Source organism: Lycium barbarum, chromosome 6 (assembly GCF_019175385.1).
Source record: "Lycium barbarum isolate Lr01 chromosome 6, ASM1917538v2, whole genome shotgun sequence".
Lineage (NCBI taxonomy): Eukaryota > Viridiplantae > Streptophyta > Magnoliopsida > Solanales > Solanaceae > Lycium > Lycium barbarum.
In genome coordinates, this window is record NC_083342.1 from 6699131 (window position 1) to 6717055 (window position 17925).

Here is a 17925-nt window from a genome sequence, read left to right on the forward strand (position 1 = left end):
TGTATTTTTTCTTATAGACATAAAAACCCCACAAGTTGTGAAAACTATCAAAACATTATCAATTCTTATACAATCTTACCAAATGAGCAAGTCATAGTTCATTCATAACAAAATTAATACGCTGCTAGAAGGCCTTTCTAAAAAATACAACATCAATTGATCAAACTTTAGTTCAATAAAAAAGAAAATTTAACATGAATAGTAATGTAACTACTCGTTAATATAATGCTCGCACATGGTAGACATAAATAAGGGCCTTTTTGGAAAGCCACCTGGTAATTGGAATTAGTGTAATTACTAGGGTAGCAATTACACAACCTAGTAATTACACAGTAGTGTAATTATAACGACCTCTTTGTTTGTCATAACATAATTACAGTGTAATTACAAACGTGTTGTTTGGTTGCACAAGTGTAATTACACAGTTAGTTTAATTAAAAAAAAAAATTTAATTATAAAAAAAATAAAATTAATATTTAAAAAATATTTGCCTTTATAAATGATATTAAATTAGTTATTTAACAACACATTGTTTCTTAAAAATATATTAATAAATAATCATATATTTGTAACTAATATTGTAAAAAATAATTCATATATATTTTTCAATTTAATAATATTTAATTTTAATTAATTATAAAACTTAAAAGAAGACTTTTTTTTGTGAGAATGTCATGGATTGGATGTTTGATAAAAAAAATATTTATAAATATAATGCCATAACATTATTCAAAAGTTGACCCAAAAAATCCATCAAATGTAAGTGAAAAATAAATAATATGCAATGTGAAAGCAAATAACTTAAAATTGAAAATATAACCTAAATTCAAAATCCAAAAGAAAAAGTTTAACATAATACTCTTATGTCAAATTCCAACATTATATAAGCAAGTTCCAATGTAACTTAAGTAAATAATTCAAAAGAAAGCGAAAATATAAGTCTATAACCTCATTCACAATAAAATTCTACTTTAATAACGTCACTTGTTATATGTCAAGTTTGTTAATGATTCATACTTTCCAATATTAAGAGGCGTAGTTTCAAAAATTAGAATAATAACACGATTATGCTAAATGAATAAAATAAAAAAATAAAAAATACGAGCAATTACATGTAACCACAAGAAGTAAAGATTGTGAATGAGAAGAAAGGAAATGAAAAACAAATAATATAAAAAGAAAAATACACTTTAAAAAATAAACATAGTTAAAAGGTAAAAATAAAAAAGAAATTAAAATTATAGAAATTAAAAATAAATTAAAAATCAAAAGAAATTAAAATAATAGAAATAAAACATAAATAAAAAGAAATTAAAATAAACAAAAAAGTAACCCTGTAATTACACCCCATTATCAACCCTCTCTTGAAATTGGAGAGTGTAATTACACCCTCTCAATTACACACAATTATTACCTAACAGTGTAATTACTTGGTCAAACAAACAGATCAAACTGTGTAATTACACCCAATTCCAATTACATGGGTGGCTTTCTAAACAGGCCCTAAAGGTTGGTAAATGATTGGTGGGAGTAATTGTTAAAAATATCTACCAACTTATGGGTCATTTTTTTTACAAAATTTAAACTTATGAGTCAAGTTTTATAGTTAAATTTTTTGAAACCATGGTTTGAAACCCCAAATCATGCTTTTTTGGATGATTTCGGATTTAATCATGTGATGAAATGCATGTCCAAACGTTGATTCCATCACATGGTTTCAAATCGGCATGTAGACTACAAAGATTCATCATTCTTCCTTTTTTTTTGGGGGGGGGGGGGGGGGCCAATGAGATTGGTTTAGAAATTTTGGAATACCCTTTAATACACATCAAACATATATATAGAGTGGAGGCTAAATTTACAGATTTTCCAAAGTATATAACAGATTGAGAGAGTGATGGTTTCACGTGATTTTCATATGGCATGTAAGAAACCTACTTCCACATTCTCATTTATGCATTTATGCGATATGTTTTCCTTTTTAATATTTTTTTTTCTTTTTAATCAGTTAAAAAAAGGAATGTTATTTTTTAAAATTTTGAAACACAGAGGATTTTAGATTTTCCAAGTATGATAACAAATTGAGAGAGTGATGGTTTCATGTGGTTTTCATATGACATGTAAGAAATCAAACTTAGTCCTTCACTGGCGTTTTATGTGACTGCATTTTTTAGCCCTTTTCAAAGGAATGACAGTTTCCTAAATTAAGAAATATTTTACTTGTAAACTTTTCAATTTATCCTTTATAACATATGATATAACAATCACATAATATCATGGCAGTTTGACTACCATAAAAACATGAATTTTCATTATACATTTGAAGGAAATTAGTTAGTCAGAAACGTTTCCGCAGAAATCCCACATCTCCGGCGGATTTCCAGCGGAAATGTCCGTTCGAAATTCTCTTTTTTTTTTTTTTTTTTATTTTATAAATATTTTAAGATAACAAGTTTCAAAATTCTTTCTTTGTTTCTTAATGTTTTTTTCTTTGTCTAGTTAAACATCTTCACATAGACTGAAGCGACGAGAGTAATATTTTTCTTCAAATAATGTTATTATGCAAAGATTTGTCTCTGTCCATATAGGAAGATCTTCTTTTTAGCTACTAATGAACTTGTGTAACCCTATCTACCAGCATCCGGTGGAAAAAGGTGAGATGATCATAGAAAAACTCTTTTTGTGTTCTAAAAAGACTATGCCCAATGTCGATGCTCTAGATCTCAATGTCTAGTAATGAAGGGGGGGAAATTATCTTTTTCCACACACACAAAAAAAGACCCATATTTGGACATGAACATCAAAGAAAATACTTAGTGCTACCCATGCTTAATTATGTTCATAGAATTAACAAGTAATAATAATTAGCCGATTAGTCATTTAACAGAATATGACACTCATAGTATGACAAAAACTAGAATAATTAAAAAAGATGTTACGATTCAGTAATTTTCTTATAGGACAGTGAAATAGAGAGGTAATATTGCTCGAATATAAACTAGTAATAGTTCATTTCCCGGACAAAAGTTTTAATTTTTTTTTTTTCATTCTTACACTACACATCAGCCCAACAAAGATACAACAGAAAGTAATCCTAATATTTACATATCTTTACAAATTTAAGCCAGTATAATCATTATATGCATTGAGTATACATCGACAATGGCTACAACCTATTATGGCTAGGAGGTGAAATATTTTTAGACGACTGACTAAAAATGTTAAGATTCTTTTTTTTTTTTGTTTAACCATCTACTATCGGTCAGAATTGCTAGCAGCTCACTTAATCCATGTTTACACCGCATGGGGCGTAGGTTTGGAAGCAGCAATCCATAAAGGCTTTCAGATGGTATTTCTTTTGAACTGAAATGGGAAGCTTTTCATATTAGAAATTTCTTTATTCTCAGAATTCATACTCAAAATCAGAGGCGGGTCTAGGATTTAAATTCTACGGATTCAACTTCTTAAATTTTTAGCACTAAACCATAATATTTTTAAAGTTATGGATTCATATCTACTATTTATTATAATTTTAGTAAATTTTTATACATAAATTTATACCCCGCATCGAAAGTTTGGAGTTCAATTAAACTCCAAATTATAGTGCTGCATCCGCCTCCGAGTCAAAATCACTAATTAAAACGAAAAAATTCTATCCAATCTCATTTTGTCCCGCGGTGATATTGGGAAGAAGTTAAAAGCATTGAGTGAATAAGAAAAGATTGCTTGCACTTAGATGTGAAAGGCTTATGATATAGTCTTTGTGGTGTGAAATCAGTTATAAGTTGATATTATCCGAAATTTGGAGAACACAAAATTAAATAGAATTAAGATTGCAAAATCTGAAGAGGATTTAGAAGATAATAAATTGGAATATTTGATATCACAATAGTCAAGATTGTCAAGCTTTTTGTCTACTGAAAATATACCGTGGATCTTTAAGCCTTTAGCCGTTGTTCTGACTTTCCGTCATATCTTTTAACTTCTATGAAACACATAGAAATCCAAATGGTGCGCTCTTCCCCACTCTCTGAACATTTCCACTAATATTTACATTTTTATAACGATAGTATTCGGGCTAATTTGCACACACATTGACTAGTTATTATATCAAATACTTTGTATCTATCTATTACTAACGCAGACAATAGATAACTCTGCCCATCTAAATTTAGCTTACAGAAAAAATTATCTAATATTTTTTGTCTCAAGTTTGAACCCTAGGCTCTAATATCAACCATTTAATAATTGGTTGATCTTTTTGTTTTATAACGGTGTTATCCGTAATAGCTTGCGCGCATTTCGCTATTTTATCTGGTACCTGCTATTTAGACAAATGAAAATAAATCACCTAATTTTTTTATCGCAACTGAATTTAAACCCTGATCTCCAATATCAATCAAATAATAATTTTTTATTTGACCCTTTTTTTTTTTGGCTATGTGTTATCCTTATCAGTTTGCACGCACACGGTCTCTATCGGGTACTTGCTGTGTACCTCCCATAACACGTCCAGGTAACGGGTAGCTTGTCATCAAGGTTTAGATAGATGAGAAGAAATCATATGATATTTCTTTCTCACGATTGACATTTGAATCATAATCTCAAAACTTTTCATCTATTTTATTAATCACTAGATCACAATCATTGTTGCATTCGTTGATAGTTGAAGTACATATGGATCCACACTTTTTTATGCTAAACTGCGTTTTATACCGCGAAGTTGTAAGGTTTTAACCTTTTTTTGTTACGTAAGGTCAAAAACTTTTAAACATGGTACGGAATCTTTTATCTTAGGTTGTAACAAAATCCATACATCCCCTCTTAATGTTTTTCCTCTCTTAATTTGTACATTCAAATTATTAAAACAAAAAAGATAGCTTTATAACTTTATGGAGTAGTTGAGATCGATGCCTTTCCACAAAGGTCAATATTAACCAATGGTTTCGTTATTATTTGGGAATAATCATTAGTTCCTTTGAGATTTAGATCTGGCAATTACTCCCAATCAAAAAAGAATGTATATCTGTCAATTACTGAGATAAAGTTTAATTTGAAGCCTGATCACTTCGCACTTGTCACCATAGAGTTCTAGAAGTTGAGCCTTTGGGTATCTAAATCGATGAGAACTTTTTTATTAATTCTTCAATTATTTTTCATAGAGAATATAGTTTTATAAGTTTTTCTATATATAACAGTAATGAGTGTATGACCATCAAAAGTTAACAACGGGTGGTAAGTATTTCTTCATCCTAAATAGGACGCCTCGAGTTCAAATCCTGAGAATTGAATCGCCTTTGATAAAGAGTGCATTACCCCCAACGTGAAATTTTATGGCACGGATCCAAATTAATCGGATCCAAAGCTGGTACCATATTAAAAAGGTAATTTAGAGTTTACGACTTAGCTACACCAAATATTTTGGTTTGTTGTCCCTTTATGGGATATATGTTTAGTAAATACCATCTTTTTGTTTCTCTTGCCCTTTCTCTTACAACTTATTGACCTTTTAGACCATGATATACAGATTTCTTTTGAGGAAATTGAAGCTTTTATGAAAAAATGTTAGACCACGATTTAAAATTTTATAAGTTATTGCATGCGAGCAATATATGAGCAAACATTAAACTCAAGTCTGACATTGTCCGAAAGAGTAGCTTCTCACTGATTATATTTGCACAATTTTAAATAATAAGAAAAATAGTCACCTAAAAAGCTACATTTGCATAAATCGGCCGTTTTACAAGTTATTGGGTCATACTTGGATCATGACAATAACAGGAACAAAATGTGAATTTACAAAAGTTACCTTCATTAACTCATATAAAGACCAAATTAAAACGTAGACCTCGGGATTTTGTAAAACTTGTATACTTGTGGAAGTTATTCAATGATAGTATTGCATAATTGAAGAAGATTATGAATGTTGCCAAGTTTGGAACATCTTATGATGCCAACTCTAAGGTTATAATCAAACAAATACCACAAAATGATTAAATGTCCTAATAGGAAAAACCAACATAATGGCAAGATTGCACTAAAAATTCTTTAATTATGTTTCTACTCATAATACTGTATATCCTCAATTATTTTGTTTCTTTCCTTCAAATCAATCTGGCATTTTGCATTGCCCATTAGACCTTCATGTAAAAGAAAGCCAGCAAATTGACTTTCATAACTCATGTCTAATTATTACAAGTAAAAAAGAGACTTTATAATTCTGTGGGCCACTTGTGTCTAATTTCAGGATTTGTACACCAATGCTGATACCTTTCTATGTTTATACAACTCCCTTTTCCCTTCTTCTTTTCCCCCCTTTTGTTTCCACTTTTTAAATTATAATCAGCTTACTTCAGCCTATTGCAACACGTTGTTTTTATTTGAATTTGAGATCGATAATGTGAGCAACCTCACAGAAATGAAAACAAGACAATGTGAGAGGAGTTTTCATGAGGTATTCTATTTGTTGATATATTGTGCTTATTGACGAAACCAACGGAGATGTCAACCAAAGCTTGAGCTATGAGAAGCAAATTAGAGAGTAAGAGTTTTAGGATAAGTAGAAAATAGAAAAGTTCTATCAATTATTATATGATAAAAGGATGCTTACTAAAATTAAGTTCTATAGAATGGTTATAAAATCATACGTTACATGAGAGTACATGTTGAACCACTAAAGTCAAGTTGATCTACAAGATGAGTGTCATAGATATTCAGATAATAAAATTGATGTGCAAAATAGAAGATTAGAAAAAATCACATTTATGAGAAGGTTCAAGTAGCACGCTCAGGGATAAAATGAGAGAATGCCACTTGAGATGGTTTGGTCGTGTCTTGTGTCGATTGTTGACCTCCAAATACACTTATTTGTAGGTGTGAAACTATGATGAGTGAAGGTATTAGAAGGGGACAAGATAACTTGAGAATCATATGGAATGAAGTTATTTTGAAAATCCTACGATCTCTTTGGATTCAAGCAAAAAATAATTATCCCGCCATTCTTTTAATTGACCAGTAAAATCAGCGATAATCATATCTGCGATATTTCGCTCATTATTCTTATTAGCCTTACATATCGTACTATACATCAACATTCTATGTATGGTACAATAAATCTATCTTTCATTATAATCATCTATGTTCCATTCATAGATTTCTTTACCACTATAACTATTGGTAATAACATGCTCATGTTCTTCTAATAAGATATCTTGAGGAGTAGGTCTAGGATAGTAGTACATCCTTTGCATAGGTTTGTTAGCATTATATTCATCAATTTTATTAATATCTGCTGCAACTTTGACCTTGTAATCAGTATTAGGAAAATTTTCATCATCCTCTGCTATTAAAGGACGAATATGTAAACCTTTGAATTTCTCATCAAGCATTTGAGCTAATTCTGAAAAAGGTTTTAATTTAAAATCTTTGATTTTAGGCGGAGGCTGTATACTTGGAGTAGCAACAACTTCCACTTTTTCCCTTATTAAGGGTAGAATCATGTAATTTCTCTATCTGAGAAAATAGTTTGTCAATTTTATCATGAAGTGAAAGAATTTGTTCACCCAAAATATTCATGTAAATACTGGCATAATTTTGTTGTTTCAGCATATTAATATGCTTGGCAGTAACTTGTAAAGTATCATTTTCAAATAATTTTGAAAAAGCTGCAAAATAAAGAACTTTATCATGCTTTCCAATTTGAAAAGATTGTTGTGGAGGAAATATAGTATTAATAATCTCTCCATTAGTCAATCTATATTCAGGTTCTAAAACAGAAATATAATTTCCTACGTATTTAGTCATAAACCAAGGGATAAAAAATATAATCTTGTTGACTTTTGAAAGATCTTTATAAAAGTATTCTTGAAAAAATGTTTTCTCGTCATCATTAAAATTTTCAAAAAACCACTTTCTAAATGGTTCCCATCTAGGTTTCAAAAATTCTTCACTAATCTTTTTTCTTGCGGGTGATCCCCGACTAAAATCAATTGTGTGGTCCTCATCCATTAAATGGTATCAGAGCCATGATACAGGAGTAGTAATAGGTGATATAAGTTCAACACACATTTCTTAATGAATATCACTAGGAGTAAAAATACTATTAAAAATTGTAAAAAAGAGGAATATGATATGCCTCAGCAATTAGATCTGCTTAGTAAGTGGACTTTCCCTAAAATTCTGTCTCCATCTAGAGCTTCCACTTCTCAAATTAGAGAAACTGAAAATAATAGAATCAGTAGTCTTAAAATTGATCAAGATAATATTGTCAGTGGTATTCAAGACGGAATTGACCGAGTCAGACATGGATTTTCCAACCATGTAATGGATCAGGACCACACAATTGATTTTAGTTGGGGATCATCCGCAAGAAAAAAGATCAGTGAAGAATTTTTCAAACCCAGGTAGGAACCATTTAGAAAGTGATTTTTTTGAAAATTTTAATGATGCTGAGAAAATATTTTTTCAAGAAGACTTTTATAAAGATCTTTCCAAAGTCAATAAGATTATATCTTTTGTCCCTTGGTTTATGGCTAAATACGTAGGAAATTACATTTCTGTTTTAGAACGTGAATATAGATTGACTAATGGAGAGATTATTAATACTATATTTCCTTCACAACAATCCTTTCAAATTGGAAAGGATGATAAAGTTCTTTATTTTACAGCTTTTTCAAAATTATTTGAAAATGATAATTTACAAGTTACTGCCAAGCGTATTAATAATATGCTGAAACAACAAAATTATGCCAGTATTTACATGAATATTTTGGGTGAACAAATTCTTTCACTTCATGATAAAATTGACAAACTATTTTCTCAAATAACACAATGAGTTGAAATTTATATAGTGGATCACAATTGGATTTAGACATAATAATTATAGTTGGTATATTATGGTTGCTTGCTAGGAGCATCGGCTAACTCATAAGTCATAATTATACCTATTATGTGGATTAACTAAAACTTCTAATGCAATTAAAGACAATTATTTGCAAATTGCAACTAAATAAAATGATGTGTAAAGGAAAAGGAAGATCTTACAAATTATTTAAAACACAAAAAAACATAACGTGGTCAGCAAATTCAGTCAACAAATCGAAAAGACTATATGATGGATATTATTTTAAGACACAAAAACATTTTGTTGTCAGGAAAAATCAGTCAACAATTCAATAGAATAAACCTGTTAAAATATAAACTGTACATTAGATAACAGAGGTTCAAGAAATCATATAAATAAAAGATAAATTGTACATAAGATAAAAAGAGGTTAAGTGAAGACCTCAAATGGGAACTTGTACCAATTTGGTTTTGATACCAAAGAAGAAAGAAATTAATACATTTTCTGATATGAGGCCAATCAGCTTGAGTAACATCACTAGCAAAGTTATTTCAAGAATCATTCATGAAAGACTGATATATCTGCTGCCTGAGATCATTTCACCTCAGCAATCAGGATTTGTTAAAGGCAGGAGTATTGTAGAAAACATTCTGTTGGCTCAGGAAATTGTACATGATATTAGGATTAGAGGAAAGCCTGCAAATGTTGTCATTAAGCTTGACATGGAAAAGGCTTATGACAGAGTATCATGGTTATTTCTAACTAAAGTCCTGTGGAGAATGGGGTTCGGTGAATTTACTATTGATCTGGTGTTTAGAGTTATCTCAAATAATTGGTATTCCATTCTGATTAATGGGCAACCTCATGGATTCTTCAAATCATCTAGAGGAGTAAAGCAAGGAGATCCATTGTCCCCTACTTTATTCATTTTGGCTGCAGAATGTTTGTCTAGGGCTCTCAATACACTGCATACTGAGGATGAGTACAAGGAATATGGGATGCCAAAATGGAGTCCATATGTCAATCATTTGGCATATGCAGATGATACTATCATTTTCACCTCTGCTAATGAACAGTCTATGAGATTAGTGATGAAGACTTTGAGTAATTATGAGAAGGTGAGTGGTCAGAAGATCAACAAGCAGAAAAGTGCTGTTTATATGCATCATTTGACATCTCATAACATTAAGGAGCTGGTATTTTCTGTCACCCAGATTCCTAAAAAGGATTTTCCATTCACTTATTTGGGTGTACCAATCTACTATGGGAGAAGAAGGAACATTCACTACAAGGAGATAATAGAAAAGATTCAGAATAGACTGAGCTCATGGACTGGTAAGTTGTTATCTATTGGAGGAAGGACAACACTGATTAAACATGTTTTACAGAGCATGCCTATACACCTACTATCCGCTTGTGACCCTCCTAGTGCTATACTTGCTCAGATTCATAGATTGTTTGCTAAGTTCTTTTGGAGCAACTCTGTGGGAAATTCAAGTAAGCACTGGGCAACTTGGACAACCTTATGTCACCCACAAGAAGAAGGTGGCATGGGGTTTAGAAGCCTACAAGATATATCTAAAGCCCTCTTTGCTAAACTGTGGTGGAACATGAGAACCAAACAATCCTTATGGAGAACTTTCATGAGTAATAAGTACTTAAAGAAGTTTCATGCTGTGATAGCCCCTACCGGATCAGGTACTTATGTGTGGAAGAAGATGATTAAATACCGAGATGAGATGGAACATGAGATATGGTGGAAGCTTCAACAAGGTAATTCTTATTTTTGGTTTGATAATTGGACAGGACTGGGAGCCCTATACCATATTACTCCACCAGATTTTGAGTGTGATCCCACAATCATCCTTGTAAAAGAAACTGCAGAAGTGGGGCAATGGGATGAACAGTTGCTAAGAAGAATCCTTCCTGAGGATCTAGCAGACCATATTGTGCAGCACATTAATCCACCAAATGAAAATGGCCAAGCAGATAAGGCTTTCTGGAAATTAGATTCGAGGGGGAAATTCACAGTTGGGTCTGCATTTCAATTGCTCAGACAAAGAAAAGACCCCAGTAATTTGTATAAGCAGATGTGGATCAAAGGACTACCAATAAAGATATCTTTTTTTATGTGGAGATTTTGGAAGTTCAAGCTACCACTGGATGATAAGTTGAAGAAATGGGGACACCAATTCCCTTCCAGATGCTATTGTTGTCAACATCCAAAAGTGGAAGATACCTCCCATGTCTTTTTACACTCACCAACAGCTCAAGCCATCTGGAAGTATTTTTGTGGACCAGTGGGAATAAATACTGAGAATTTGCAAGTTACCCAAATAATTAACAGAGGGTGGGATATGCCTAGTAGACTACATGCCAAATGCATCAACCAAGCTGTCCCTGCTATTATTATTTGGGAACTCTGGAAGAGGAGAAACACTATGAGACATGAAGGGAAGGTGTCAATCACAAAACTCATTTACCAGGTGATGCATACTTTGATTCAATTCATGAAGGTGAGAAGGAGAAATTTTAGGTATGCACCATATAATTGGAGTGTGATTGTTGAGGCATTACAGAGATATTCTCCAAAGATAAGAGTAACACCAGTGACTTGGAGAACTCCAGATATTGGATGGATAAAAGTCAATACTGATGGAGCCTCAGGAGGAAACCCAGGTAGGAGTTCATGGGCCTTTTGTGTAAGGGATGAAAGGGGAGATGTGATACAAGCACAGGCCAGAGAAATAGAGGATCTTCAAAGCACCAACACCGAGGCAGAGGCCCTAGCCATTTTACAGGCTCTCAGGTATTTAAAAGACAGTCAATGGGATCAAATAAGGATAGAGACAGATTCACTTTTGCTGAAGAACTCTATTCAAAGGACATGGGAAATTCCTTGGCAAATCATTACTATGGTGGAAGAAATTTGGAGAATAAGTGAGGAAAAAGTGGTGGTGATAGAGCATATTTATAGGGAAGGAAACAAATTAGCAGATCACTTAGCTAATTTAGCTTTGGACACAGGGGACATACAATTCAATTCCTTTCATGACATGGAGAGCCACTGTAAAAGAATTGTGAACAGTGACAAATTACAGCTGCCCTGTCTAAGAATTAGATCATGTTAAGGAGACTGAATATAGGGGGAAGGTGGGAGAAAATGAGGTCCTCACACTCAAATCCTTTGGGAGGAGAATGTGAAGGATTTGGTTTACACTAACTGTTTGCTAATGGTTGCAGGTACACAAACTAACATAAATGGAGGATTTTAATTCAGCAGGTACCACAGAACAACCACACTGAAGGAATACCAACAAGCAGCGAAACACAGTGTAATCAGGATGTTGAGAAGTTTTACCAGCATAAATTGCAACTGGTTGGAGGCACTTTTGACAAATGACATGAAGTGGAATTACTGCTCCTAATGATTGAGCACATGGAACACAACAGACCTCTTGAGTACACATGGGCATACAGTTTCTATTTAGTGGTTGTTTCTTAGTTGGTGGTATTAGCACCCCGGGATGCTCATCCTACTGAGAACTGGTCATTAGTTAGAAAATGTACTGCCTTGGTGCATATAGAGGGCCAAATATAGAGCATGTGAGATATAGAAACAAAAGTTCTTTATGGAGCAATTATTTCAAATTTCAAAAAAAAAAAAAAAAAAAAAAAATGGGACATAAAGGACACACATTCATATTTGATAGAGTTCATATCTTTGTATATAGGAATCTTTTACCCATTTCCCCACAAAAAAAACTAAAACTACAGTCAGCTTCTTGTATAAACAATAAAGTACAATAGTAACAAATATAAAAAGTTAACACTAACTCATGTGCTTCCAACTATTGATCCATCTTTTCATGCCATCAACCCGCACCCCAACCCCAACCCAACTTGAAGGAATTCTCTCTATTTTTCGCTGGTTGGGCACTCGCTATGGGATTCGATAATTTGAATTCGCACCACGCAAAGCTAATCAAAGGGGAACCACTTCCTACAGATATTTTCCCATTACCAAACACTATTGAAAAGAATAGGAATTTTTTGCCAGGTGTTTCTAATGAAATCGGTCTGAAATTCATCAAAAACATTATCGACGAATCAAATTTCGATAAATTTTCAACTGACATCAATCTGTCAGAAATTTTCATTTTGTAATGATGATGATGAACTTGAGACCTCTAATTAAGTGCGAAGAAATTCTATCGGTTCAAATGCGACAATTGGTGGTCACTTGGAGGTATCGTCATAAACAATCCTTGTCATTGATCAAGTGGGACCATAAAATAAAATGGTATTATTTTTAACCAATGGTTAGAGTGATGTTTTAGGGGAAAATCCAAGATAGACTAGCTAATCCTCAAACCATGTGAAAAAGTGGAGTTACTCAATCAGATGCAATACTTCATAATTATTGAAGGATAGAGGTATGATATGATGGAATAGAAGCATGAATAGCTCACAAAACCCGAAAAAGTTTGTTTTGTTTATTTTTTTTCATGGATATAAATAGTTAAGTACTAGTACCATGTAAGTGACTACTATACCATTAGAGGTTATTTGTTACATGGTATAAGCTGGAATATTTTAGAATTAGTTTTGATATTAATTTTATACCATATTTGGTAGACGATAATTTATTCTGTGATAAATTTATACCTTCTGTCAAACAATATATAAAATGAAGCACAATCTTAAGAATGAAATATACCACCTTATCACATTAACTTTGAGATTATTATTATTATTATTATTATTGTAAAGAATGTTTTCACTATCAGGTGACGTACAAAATATGCATAGCAATTGCATAGCCAGTATTTCAATTGGATGATTTTGGATTTACTTAGACGACTTCAAGGGTTAATAAGTAGGTTTTAAATTTAATATGTGTACATATTAATTGAATACACTAGATCATTTGAACAAAAGCTATTAGGTTCGGCCGAATTCGCATTTGGACTTCTACCTCCGCCATTGTCTATAGGTTACCTGCTAAGTAAAGGTAAGCTGATTATGTAAAAATTTTCTACACTGACATTATATATAACTTAAACCCCTAATTAATATTAAGAAAAAAAGAGATAAAGTTTTAATCTAAATATTCAATAAAATCTAATTGTTTTTTAGCAAAAGAACAAACAAAGAGTCCAAAAGAGATAAAGGGAAAAGATAAAACTATTTTTTATTAATAAAAAAAATTAGGACAATTTTTTTACTAGCAGTTGTACCACCTGTCCAAATCCCCCACTCTATATTCTAGGGTTTTATGGGGTAATGCACATAACATGTAAAAACAAGAATGTTAGCCACAAAGGCAAAATCAAGAGTCTTGAAAGGGGAAAAAATATCATCATACCCTTACTGGGACACAACAAAGAGAAAATTGGACCACAAAAGACCAATGGAATAAAGTGCAAATACATATAAATTATAATCAATTTTTTGGCTACAACACCCCCGCCCCCCCCCCCCCCACACACCCTCACGCCCCACGCACCCACCCCACACACACCCCAAAAAATAAAGTGCCTTAGAACTTAGGGAATTAGGCATTACATTCCAAAGGAGTAGCATATATGTGTGACATTTAGGGGCTCAAAGCAAATATGTGACTCTCCCAAGAAGGAATTATCCCTTAAATACATAGAAAAAACAGTTAAATTTGTGTGCCATTTTTGGGAATTGGTATCAAGAACCAAAAAAAATAATGCGTTGTCGCCAATTCTTTGGGTAAGTGAAACTTTTTGTACCACTAGTGAAAATCACTGTTCATGTTTGTAGAGGATATCATTTGGATTTGAAAATTAAGGTGGAGAAATATATTCACGTAATTATAAGTTAATTATTCAATAAAAAAATTGATATCGCGGTTACAAGCTAAGCAAAGGGATGATCTTAACATTTTTAGTCAATCAGCTAAAAATATTTCACCCGCTTAGCTGTAATTGTATGTAACTATCGGTAGTATATACTCCGTGTATACCAAGATATAATAATACTAATCACACACAAATTATGCAATTAATGATACATCGATTATAAACTGCATATTGGCTAAATTTTAAAAATAAAAATAACTAATAGTGTAATAATTCCATAAACGAACAAACTCAATGGTCAACAGAGTAAAAGACTAGGAGGGATATTGTGGGAAATGTCAATTTAAGTTTATGTTTACATAAATAAGTTAAAATGATTTGTATTTTGGAATAATTAGTTGGTTTTAGTGAGCATCGTTACCTGTCAAAATACCTATTGGTGGAAGGTAATAAATAAATAAATAAATGGTGAAATAGCAAGGTGATTTGGGCACTGTCGTTTTAAGAAAAATTACTAATAGATATTTTAAAATCAAATACAAGTTAAATCATCGTGAAAAGTATTTAAATACAAGAAAACAACAAAAACAAAATTCAATTTCTTCATAAAGTACTAGTGTTTATCATTCGTAGTAAGTTATCATTTAGTTGTCTACTTCAATATAATTTTTTTTTAATTGTAATTAAACTTGGAGAAACCTTAGACCTAATTTTTAATGACGGAGGGGCATTCGATTTCTTTTTAATTGATATAAGAACTTGCCTATTCATTACATCAAAGAGGTAAGATTGAAAAATAAGATCTTCATGGACTAATTAAAAAGTCATATTTATGTGTTCTTCTTGATTTCTTTTGAAGAAAGGAGAGACATTTCAAACATAAGATATATTTAATTAATTCGAAAATATATGAATACTGAGTTCATATATGTATCTTCAAGTAGCCTCTTCTTAGTTTCTTTTGAAGAAAAGAGAGACATTTCGATATTTCAGACAAATATATTTAATTAATTTGAAAATATATGAATACTAAGCTCACCTAAGCTTCTTCGTATCCTCAAATATCATCCTCACCCAAGTGATTTCTCAAAATTTTCTTCATCGAGGCGATTTCTTTAGAACGCAACTTTCTTACTCGTCCATTAGTATAAACATCGAGCTACTAATATCTCCTAGGAAAGGTTCTCATCCATTTTTTGTATGATTTGAGACGAAAATACTTGAGATAGCTCGTTCATATACTTTTATAGCATAGACAAACTGTACGCTAAACGTAAACAAAGTGGGTGGAAACGCCGATCATAATATGATATTGTACTAAGCCGCTAATAAATTTCAGAAAAAAAATATATCATGGGCTCGACTTCTCTAGCTTGTCAAATTTTCATAAAAATCTTCGTAGGCGAAACTCGTAAGAATATATAATCTCCAGTAATCATAATCTCTAAGTCTTGTTGTCTCTAGATGATATATTAATGTCTTCAGCCTACTCAATATTGTCAATAATCGTGTTCTAATCAACGCCTTATCCATAGATACCGCCACTATGTCTATACCCAAAAGTTTAACTCGTTGGTGTCTCAACCGATAGGAGATCGACACTGCCTACTACAAGGCCTCATAAAGCATTATACGTCAGAATTTGTCTCATTGTAACGTTTTCGACTAATTTTTTGTCTGAAGTCCCTTACCGACGAGTCAAATTCCAACATGAAGTCTGTCGAAAGTTAGCGAATACTTTGAACCTATCCCAATTATAAACGACCATTTTTGTTTTTTCCCTCACAAATAAGTAAATGATATTTAAGTGAGATGCATAGACCTACTAATGAATCTCACACTTGCAAAAAAACATAATTATAACTTCAAAGTAGCTAGGCATTTAATTCTATATTTTTCTTCATTGTTAGGTAACCATGATTTGCTTAGTAAACAATTAAAAAACATAATTACTGTTTCTAAGTAAACTGGGAAAATGTCTATACGTATACAAGTACAACTTCCCATATAAACAATTATTTTGTAATACGTAGATAAATACAACTTCCTACCTAAACCTTAGAATAGTGTTATAGTGGCACAAGCATGCTTATGCTATAGTCAATACCATAATTATTCAATTTGATAGATTGCAAATCTACCAAATCAATAGTTTTAAATAAGTATTTATTGAGTTTTATACTATACCCAGTAGCTCATCACTACAAAATAAATTTAATTCAGTTGACTTGAATATTTAAAAACTTATAGAAAAGTGCATATCTAGACAAATATGCTTACATTGGTTCAAATTAGTTAGACCCTTGTTTTCTCTGGTCTCAAGTTTTCAATAAAAATAATGTATTCAATCAAACTATAGGGGAATATTAGTTGCAGCTCAAAAGTTTATTCTTCTTTGAAAAAAAAAAAGTTTATTCTTTTAATTACCCTGGCTGCAAGTAAATAGTATATTTGTATAAGTTGAAGGTGTACAATAGTTAGAGATTTCAAAATTTAATATCCCAAGAATATAGGATTTAATCAAAAGCTATCGTATTTGACACTATGAGGACTGAAATTGAGTTTACATTTGAAACTTATAAATACAAAAGAATTTGAGTCAAAGTTGACCACAATCAACCTTTTCTCAAACAAATATATTATATTTCAATATACTTCGACCATTAATGAAAAATAAGATTTAGATGATATTGATATTGTCACTGAATATCAGAAGAGACTTCAAATAAAACAAATGCAATAACAAATGGAGAAACTCAATAAATACTTCACATGACTTATATCAAGTGTGGGGGTGGCCTGCAAAGAATACGTTTACTACTTTCTAATGATCCAAGATGGGATATATTTTGCATGTATTGATAAACATGACTCACCGAAAAAAGATCTATTATCATGTGACAATCACGTATTGTAAGAAGATTCATACAATGCTTCGATATAGTGATGAATATCAAATGTTCCACCATTTTTAATTATCTGTATCGTGTTATTAGTTCAAGAACGAGAAGACTTTCGATCTATCTTATATTATAATTTCTGCATAACTTGTTTATGAATCAAACGACCTCTAAAACATTTTTAAAAGAGAAAGATATTGAAATATTTGCTTTTAAAGCATATGTAATCTCATGTTCTTACTGTTCAACTTTTGTTTTAACCACTTTTCCGCTCAATTTTTTCTTTTTACCTTTAAATTCAATTTTACCCTTAAATAACTAAATGAAATGATCATTACCAAGAAATTCAAAA